This window comes from Canis lupus, unplaced genomic scaffold (assembly GCF_011100685.1).
Source record: "Canis lupus familiaris isolate Mischka breed German Shepherd unplaced genomic scaffold, alternate assembly UU_Cfam_GSD_1.0 chrUn_S2122H2321, whole genome shotgun sequence".
NCBI lineage: Eukaryota > Metazoa > Chordata > Mammalia > Carnivora > Canidae > Canis > Canis lupus.
Window position 1 is genome coordinate 30,752 of NW_023331004.1, and position 9,061 is coordinate 39,812.

A 9,061-nucleotide genomic window follows, 5' to 3' on the forward strand; every position below is an offset into this window, starting at 1 on the left:
GCGGGGCCCGGGGAGCCTGGGGCGCGCGCTGCTGCTTGGCCACTTTGGGCTTTAACCGCCGCTCCTCCCCTGGGCTGTGGGGTTTTTTTGATTACAGGAAACTAGAGGACTGTAGGGAAGTGCCGCCTTGAGCGGGCTGAAGCGACTGCTGTCACTACTACATTCTTTTTTAGGTGTGACAGGGCCTTGGATCTATAGACAAGCTTCTTGTTCACCAGGAGCACCCCTGCAATGTGCATTTTCGTGTCAAAGCCACATGTAAATGCCTGTTTTTAAATACTTCATGCACAGGTTTTTAGCAGAGAGTCATGTTTTAGTTCTATGACTGCTTATTTCTTTCTTTAGCGTTGCCTTTGTAATGAATCAGCACTTACACCTGTACTAGGCAATCATGCAGTTGGCACCCCAAAAGAAAGGTAATTTTCGCTCATTTTTTAAATAGCTTTTTTTTTGAATTTTATTTATTTATGATAGTCACAGAATTTTCGCTCATTTTAAAAATGTAACAAAAACAATTATATTTGCATTTTAGGCCTCGTTTAATGATGTGACATCTAGAATGTTTATCAAATCAGATCATCATGTTTTTTTATTTTATTCATTTATTCATGATAGACCCAGAGAGAGAGAGGCGGAGACCCAGGCAGAGGGAAAAGCACGCGGAACTCCATCCCGGGTCTCCAGGATCAGGCCCTGGGCTGCAGGTGGCGCTAAACCACTGAGCCCCCGGAGCTGCCCGGTTCATCATGTTTTGCGTTTGTGGTGCTCCGTCCTTGAATAGGACATTTCATACCACTCTGCCACAAACATTTAATGTCCTTTGAATTCTGAAAATTCTGATCTAAAAATATTTGCAACAATTTGAAGGACTTTGAATTTGTGAAATTGTGAAATAAAGTTGAAACAGTAGAAAAGTTTATTCGGAGGGGATTGACCTCTGCGCATGTGTTTGAGTTAAAATAATGATGAAAAAGTAAACTTCGTCTATTTCTTCCTGTATTCTTATTTTGAGTTTTTAAACAGTATTTTCAGATTCTCAGTGTAGAATTAAACATTGCTGACACTAAAAAAGAAATACATCTTGTGTCTTCCCCCAAATAATACTATGGTTGCCGTGTCATGAGAAATAACACCACAGTGATTATGTCCTCAACTGCCAGGCTTTTTTCTTTCCTCTCCTGCTACCGTATCATAAGCAGCTTCACCACATGGACTGAATTCCATTAGCTGAGCAGAGATAGAGCAGTGTCAGCTCTCAGGTGAGTATGGCTACTTCTAAACTTTTTGAATCTGCAAAATGTACAACCCAGAGCTAGTGAAAATCCCTCTCTCTTTCTTTCAAAGACAGAGGATATTTACCCCCGGATCCGCTGGGATGGCATCTGAAACTCTGTAGACACTCCTGGAAATTTAGGTTTTTAGTACTTTTTTAAGTTGTCAGTAATGATGCAGTTTGTTGTACAAGTCTGCAGCTTAGGACCTCCAAGGACCTCTTCCTTATTTACAAATGTTCCACTGCCTTTTTAAAAAATGTAAAATGCTCTTACCAATATTTTCTGTGTTTACAAGCAGTTTAGCTTGACTCTTCTATTGCAGGCCTAGTATTTTCTTTAGCACGTTAGTTTGGACGTGACTATTTGTCAAAGTACTGAGCGTAATGTATGCCTACTCCTTGTATTTTGATGTCTGGTACTTCTCTTTGCAGCATTATATTTAATTTGAGCCAAACTCTGTGTATTTAACATATCCTGAACGCATTATTCTTCAAATTCTACAAATTCTTCATCACTTAAATTCTAATTTGGAACTTGTCAAAGTTTTGTTTCATGAGTCTATAAGGAAGTGGAAGCAAAACATTTGTAATGCCGTGTTTTTGTTGCTTCCACATGCATGATCTCAGTAATCACTCTGAGTTGTTATTAGCAGCGCAGCATTATTCCAGGTTTTTAGATCAAAGGACTGAGATTGAGGAATGTGTAGTAACTTACTCAGTGTTGTTGTTTTTATTACTCAATATTAGAATTGTTACTTTTCTGACTCTAATCCCATTGTCCTTTCTTGTACTAATTATCTCCCCTTGAGAATCTTCACATATAGGTACTTCGTATATTTTGTTCCCCAAATAAATTTTGAATGAAAACAGATCAGATGATTACTGAAAAGAAAATCCTTCCCCTCCTGTGTAACTAGTATATGTTTTGAACTCAAATGTATCATTTTGCTTTTTATTTAGGAATTTAAAAACGTTAAATAAGTTTTCACATCATTTCGTACAATGAAAAATTCATTACCTGATACATATTTTTATCCTCCAAGGACTTAAATACAGTAGACACCTCTTGTGTATTATGACAGGAGGGGGAAGAGCCCACATGTACTGTTTGGTTCCCATGACCTTTTCCGTATCCTTCAGGGACACTTGCTGGTGTCCGCTCATTTCCTCCCTTGACACGTAGAGGGAGGCCACACTGAGGCAAGAGAAACATGGCATGTCTTTCTACCCTTTGAGAGGTGCTAAGCCTTTTCCCTGGCATTAATCCGGTTTTGCTTCTAAATCAAGAAAGGAACCTCAAGAGGGAAAATACACCGTCTTCTGGGTCCTGACCCCCATGTAGTCCAGGCTGTTGAGTTCCTCTCAACTGAGCATCTTCCATTGAATTGTTATTCCAAAGACCTCTGTGTTTCAGAAGCCTTCTGGTTTAGGACACCTGTTTCTGGGGTGCTCCCTCTCTCTGCACAAAAATACCAAGTCAGAAGGCCCGGAGCCCCACAGCAGTGTCCTCTCCCAGTAGACCTGCTTAGCTGGGGAGAGTCACAGTCAAGTAGCAAAGCCAGTGCCAAAGAGCTCCCATTCCACCCTCCTTCCTACCTTGGAGAGGGAATTGAGGCCTTTTCATGGTTTCTGGAAACAAAAGAACTCTTTATCAGCAGGTTGAACCTTCCCTTTGGGCACAACTGTTCTTTAAGTTAAGGTAAACATTGTTTTTGTTTGTTTGTTTGTTTGTTTTGTTTTTACCTATTTAAAACATGAATGCCTTGGCTCTGATTTTGTCAGCTTGCTGTATTTTAATTTCTCCAGGACAAAATAATCGGCTTACTTTTTTAGGTTTTCAATTTGATTCTCCCCCTTATGCATTGCATATTATAGCAAATAGTAATAGAACTTCGCCAAATAGGCTGTGACAATTAAATTTTTTTCTTGGAGTTCAATTTGCCAACATATAGCATAACACCCAGTGCTCATCCCACCAAGTGCCCCCCTCAGTGCCCGTCACCCAGTCACCCCAACCCCCCACCCACCTCCCCTTCCACTACCCCTTGTTCATTTCCCAGACTTAGGTGTCTCTCATGTTTTGTGACAATTAAATTAATAATTCATTTTGGTTGCAAGTGTTTAGGCCTTGTGCTTTGACTGATATATGCAAAAATGATAATTTATTACAAATAAATTCATATACTTGCACTATAGTTTGATGAACCGGTAAATTTTGTCTGCATGACTGTCATTAAGCACAAAGTCAGATCATTTCAAATGTATATGTTTGACTTCAAGAATACCTGAAATGACGGCTCGCGGAAGAACATGTTTTTGGGTTTTTTTTGTCCCTAAATTTGTATGAACTTACTTAAAAGGTACTAAGAACACTCCTGTATTTCTGAAGTCTTGTACACTTAAATATAAAGAACTAAACATAACACATTCAATTCACATTCCAAAATAATAGACTCCGATTAATTTGCAAGTTCATTCTAAAGTCTTTCTTATTTTCAAGGAGTAATTCTGTTTGTAATATAGTAAGCCAAAGTACCTTCATGACTGAGTTTGCTCATAGGAATCGAGAAAATGAGCCTCTGCACAATGACCACCGCTGAAACAGCCCTGCTAAGTTTTTCTCGCGTGGGAGTCAGGTGCATATTCTCATAGAAGGAGATGGCATTCCTAGTTCCCTGTGTGGAGGTCAGCTGGGCTCTGAGTGACTGTAAATAGCAGGAGGGGAAAAGGCTCACTGGGAATCCGAGTTTGTGGTGTCCAGGGGCCAGCAAAGTTCTCTGCCCTGACAGCGTCTCAGGGGGGCTTTTATGCCCCAACCCCTTTTTCCACTAGAAGATTTTAAATTGGATCCACGTGTCAGAGCGTCTAAGACCTAAATAATTTCATAACATGGGAAATGTACCTGTTTCTTTCAAGTTGTTAATTAATGAATACCTCGATAAAAACCTTAGTATTTCCTTAGTGAAGCAATTTGGGAGGCATCGAGTCAGGTTGTAAAACTCAGAGAGTGTGTGGTGGTTGACAAAGGGAGTCTTTAGGCCCCAGGGCGAGCCCAGGATTGGTCAGGGCTTTTGTTCAGGTGAATGGGTTTTCCCTAGGCCTGTTTCAGATCCCCGAGCTCTTTTCGTGGATGCTGGCTCTATCTCCTTTTTACCGGACACTTGGGATTTGTGATTCATCATCTTCCTTGTCATAGTATCTTTGATCTTATTGATAAGTAAAATCTTGCCCCCCCCCCCCATTTTTGTCCATACCAGGTATTACCTAGACCCCTGTGCAATAGAAGTACTGGCAGCTCTGCTACTTGGTTCTGGTTTACTGTAAACCGTTCGGCCCAGACGACAAGACGTGATACCCTATAAGGTTTCGGGGTCTTGCTTGTCTCTTTTCCTTTTTCTCCTTTTTCAGAAATGCTTGTATTGCAATGTTAAAATTTTATGAAAGCATCATTGTTCCTTGCTTTTTGGTTTAGATGGAAACATAACTCTTTCTGAAAACATGAAAGTATCCCAAACCTAAACATTCCCAGAGAAAAAGCATACCAATGTGCACATGCAGTTGTCTTTGCAACTTTGCTAACAGTAATTTGGGTTGATTAGAAACTTCACTGACTGTCGGGGATTTTCCCCAAATTTACGGATGCAATGAAACGCCGGGACGCCTGCACCCCGATGTTTCTAGCAACAATGTCCACAATAGCCAAACTGTGGAAGGAGCCTCGGTGTCCATCGAAAGATGAATGGATAAAGAAGATGTGGTCTATGTATACAATGGGATATTCCTCAGCCATTAGAAACGACAAATACCCACCATCTGCTTTGACGTGGATGGAACTGGAGGGTCTTATGCTGAGTGAAGTTAGTCAATCGGAGAAGGACAAACATTATATGGTCTCATCATTTCAGGGAATATAAATAATAGTGAAAGGGAATAGAGGGGAAGGGAGAAGAAATGTGTGGGAAATATCAGAAAGGGGGACAGAACATAAAGACTCCTAGCTCTGGGAAACGAACTAGGGGTGGTAGAAGGGGAGGAGGGCGGGGGGGGGGGGTGACTGGGTGACGGGCACTGAGGGGGGCACTTGACGGGATGAGCACTGGGTGTTATTCTGTATGTTGGCAAATTGAACACCAATAAAAAATAAATTTATCATTAAAAAATAAATAAATAAAATGAAAAAATAAAACGAAAAAAAAAAGATACTTCACTGACATTTATTTATTGAAATATTTTGTTACCAGAGAGAGAGAGAGAGTATACCAGGGAAGAGGGGCAGAGGGAGAGGGAGAGGGAGAAGCAAGCTCCCCGCTGAGCAGGGAGCTCAAAGTGGGGCTGGATCCCAGGACCCTGGGATCATGACCTGAGCTGAAGGGAGACACTTCACTGACTGAGCCACCCAGGCACCCCCAAAACCTTAGGTTACCTTTAAATGAGAGGATAATACAGTTTATAAATATTCTGAATTACGTTTATCTAAAGAGATTCAAATTTTCCTATCAGAAGAGTATGAGCTTAACTCCTGGAATTGTCACTTGATTGTCCGTTAGAAAGAACTGTGTTCCTTTGGCTAAGTTGTCATCATTACTTTCATTTTCTGTATTAAAAGATCATCACCAGGGTGTCTGGGGGGCTCACTGGATGAAGCCTCAGACTCTTGCTTTCTGCTCTTGATCTCAGGGTCTTGAGTTCAAGCCCCACATTGGGCTCCATGCTGGGTACTGGACATGGAGTCTACTTATCTACAAAAAAGGTTCGTCATCTTCCTCAGTGTTTATTCCTTATGAATGTCTGTAGGGTAAATACCGTTTTCTGTTCTACCACTGAAATGGGTACCTTATTCTCATGGATGCATTCAGATATTTTCCTCTGTGTTGAGTGACCATCGTGTGATGTCTGTGGAGTGTTCTTGGTAAAACTTGGTCACTTTATGCCTGCTGACCTCAGGCTCCCTGTCACCATGACTCGCCCACTGCTTCTTGGTCTTCCCCTCTCATTTCTTCTCTTACCCCAATGGTTAGCAGTATTTTTTCCCTTTCTATCTTTTTTTTAAATGATGGCCCATTTGAAGAAACATGTTTATAGGCTCTTTTCTGTTGCAAAATATATATATATATATATATATTTATACCAGAAATAACTCTTGAGCCAAATGGAGGAAAACATATCTTCTTTACACCTCGGCTTGCTTATGTTAAGGAGTGAGAGGTTGTCCGATGTTATTGCCTCAGTGTTGCCTGAGCTCAGGACTCTGTCTCTTCTGTCTTTTCCCATTTCTCCATCTGCAGACAGTATCCAGGGTAGAATAGAATTAATATCTTGTGATCATTTGCCACGGTTTAATTGTGAACAAGTAGGATCGAACAGACATATAGCCCTGCTTAGTGATCACTTCTCTGTGGAAAGATAGAAGTCACATCAATTCATCTAAAACCAAGGTTATTTATGATTTCTAGAAAATTTCCCTTTATATGTTACTGATTTAAACTCACAACTTATTCAGGTGCCTACAGAGATAAGCATATATCTTCCACGAAAGCTATCTTGTCAGTGTCTAGGAAATCTTTCTCAATTAAGTGGGTAATTTCAATGTTCTTTGGTTGCTTCCTGACCAGTGTTTTCTTACTGAAATGGGTGTTTTCTAACTGCGACTTGATGAATGTTCCTGGTGGAAGTGAACAGAGGTGTCAGTGGTCCAGAAGGTCGGGTTCTCGGATCCTCGTGTGTTGGCTGAAGTTTCCACCTTACTTTCTTGGCAAGGGATTTGGACCTCGTTAGAGTTCATTCTCGGGGCTCATCCGCAAGGGGATGGAAATCCCTCTCTCCGGCTCCCGCCTGCCTCTGGCTCCACAGCCTCCCTGGAGCAGTGGCGGCCCTGCTCCTCCTGCGGCCCAGTGCTCAGGAGCTGCAGGGCGGCTCCGGCCTCTGGGCCTCTGTGCAGCGGTTGCCCTGCCGGCCTGAGCGCACGTTCCTTGCCTTCCCTTCCTCGTGTGCTTCCACTCCCCCTTGCCTTAGCACCTCGCAGGAGAGCCCCTTGCCCTCTCTGCCTTGCTTTTGTTTTCTAAGGCGGAATGGACTTCCCAGTGTTTGTGGTAGTGACGTGCACTTAAGGATGTTCAAAGAAGTGACCTTATAAAATGCATATCTGTGTTATTAAGATAGTGCTCAGGTTGCCGCTCCGGCAAATAGGTCAGATCTTCCTGTGAGATCCAGGGGCCAGTTCTCCCTGGTCTTAATTCCAGGAAAGGCTGTGCTTTTCTGAAACAACTTGTCATTTTGGTCTTAAGTAGCAGCACATCTTCTATCTAAGTGAGTTTTCCTCTTTCTGTTTACTGCTGTGTGTTATTTTCTTTTTGAAAATAATCTTAATTTCCTATGGTTATTTGTTAATTTTATCCATTCTAGAGAAAGCCTTTGTGCTTACCGAGTATGCTAGAACTGTCATCCAAATAGTGATATATCTTTCTAGACTGAAGAAATCTAGATGTATTATTGTGTTTCATATCTTTAATACTTGACTGGCTTTAAACAAAATAAATAGCTGTTCATGCATGACTGAGAGGGTTTTAGTTTTGTCACCCAGTGAAATAGGCTTGGGGATTAGGCATAGGTCATCATCAGTTTAAAGAGAGGAAAATACACTTGTTTTAATATCTGTGTGATCGAGATACCAAGCTACACTTTCCTCTCTAGCAGAGATGTGTCACACGAGGTTGTAGCTGTGTTCAGGTAGTCCGGTGGATGGATGCAAAATGGAGGGCAACGTTCCAGTCTGAAGCATTGTTATCTTTTCTCCTAATGAGCCTAAAATTCTAACAAACAATGCACTTTTGCGTTTTTTTGTATTGTTTTTTTTTTCAGCAGGTATATATATGCTTTCATTTTATTCATATGATAGTTTACCCAGTACAGCTCTAGGCTCCAACACCTTAAAAAATAACTCTCCTTTCCATACAAATATCACATCAAAATTCAGGTCCAGATTAATTTCACACACATTAACCTCCAACAGTTAAGCAACTATTTCCTCTGAGATACTTGCTACTCTCATTTCACAATGGATTTGGTTCATATAAATTGATGAAGACAACAGAAAAGAAAAGAAATGAAACGAAAAGTGTTTTCTGGACTTAGGTGATTTTGCTTTGCTTTTTAGTAAAACCTAAATGCATTTGTTAAGTTTGTGGTGTCTTGGGAAGACCAGAGACAATCCAGTTACACATTCTTTTTTTTTTTTTTTTTGTATCACTTTTATTGTTTTCAGTTGTTTGATACTGTTTATTACATGGTTCAGATATTTGACTGCTCTGGTTGAAAATGCCTAAATCTTCTGAAGCTTTTTGAGGACATTAATTCTCTTCTTGCCTCTGCCTGTCTACCGCTGAGCCCAGCACAGTGTCTTCCATGGGGCACGGTTTCAGATATCCGATCGACTGATTTTTTTTTTTTTTAATAAACTGACACCAAGAGGTTATAAGCTGTAACTTTATAATTTGTAGGACAAAAGCTCTGGACTTTGAAGGGAAGCCGTGATCACTGCTCGGTCCCTGCCCACCCCAAACTCTTTGTCCCCAGAAGCAGCCACTCTGGACCCTTTGAGATGCTTGTCTGTTCTCCGCGTCCTTGTATCTGAAGAATGAGTATCTGCTGCAACTTCTTGGTTTCCAGGCTCGGGTGCTGTCCGCGTTCCTGCGTGGAAGGGACAGATTGGCGCCCCCTCGCATGCCTCCCCACACACAAACTCACGCCTCCTCCCACCCGCGGTGCAGACGCGGCTCTGCCGCAGAACCC

The 9,061-nt window shown here is 41.5% G+C and overlaps 1 long non-coding RNA gene across 1 annotated transcript; it reads left to right on the forward strand.

The window, feature by feature from the left end:
* Nucleotides 1–119: 119 nt before the first annotated feature.
* LOC119878937 lies at nucleotides 120–669 on the forward strand. The gene is made up of 3 exons (XR_005387242.1): nucleotides 120–258; nucleotides 346–416; nucleotides 616–669. It is a non-coding gene; the product is annotated as an uncharacterized LOC119878937 (long non-coding RNA).
* Nucleotides 670–9,061: the final 8,392 nt, after the last annotated feature.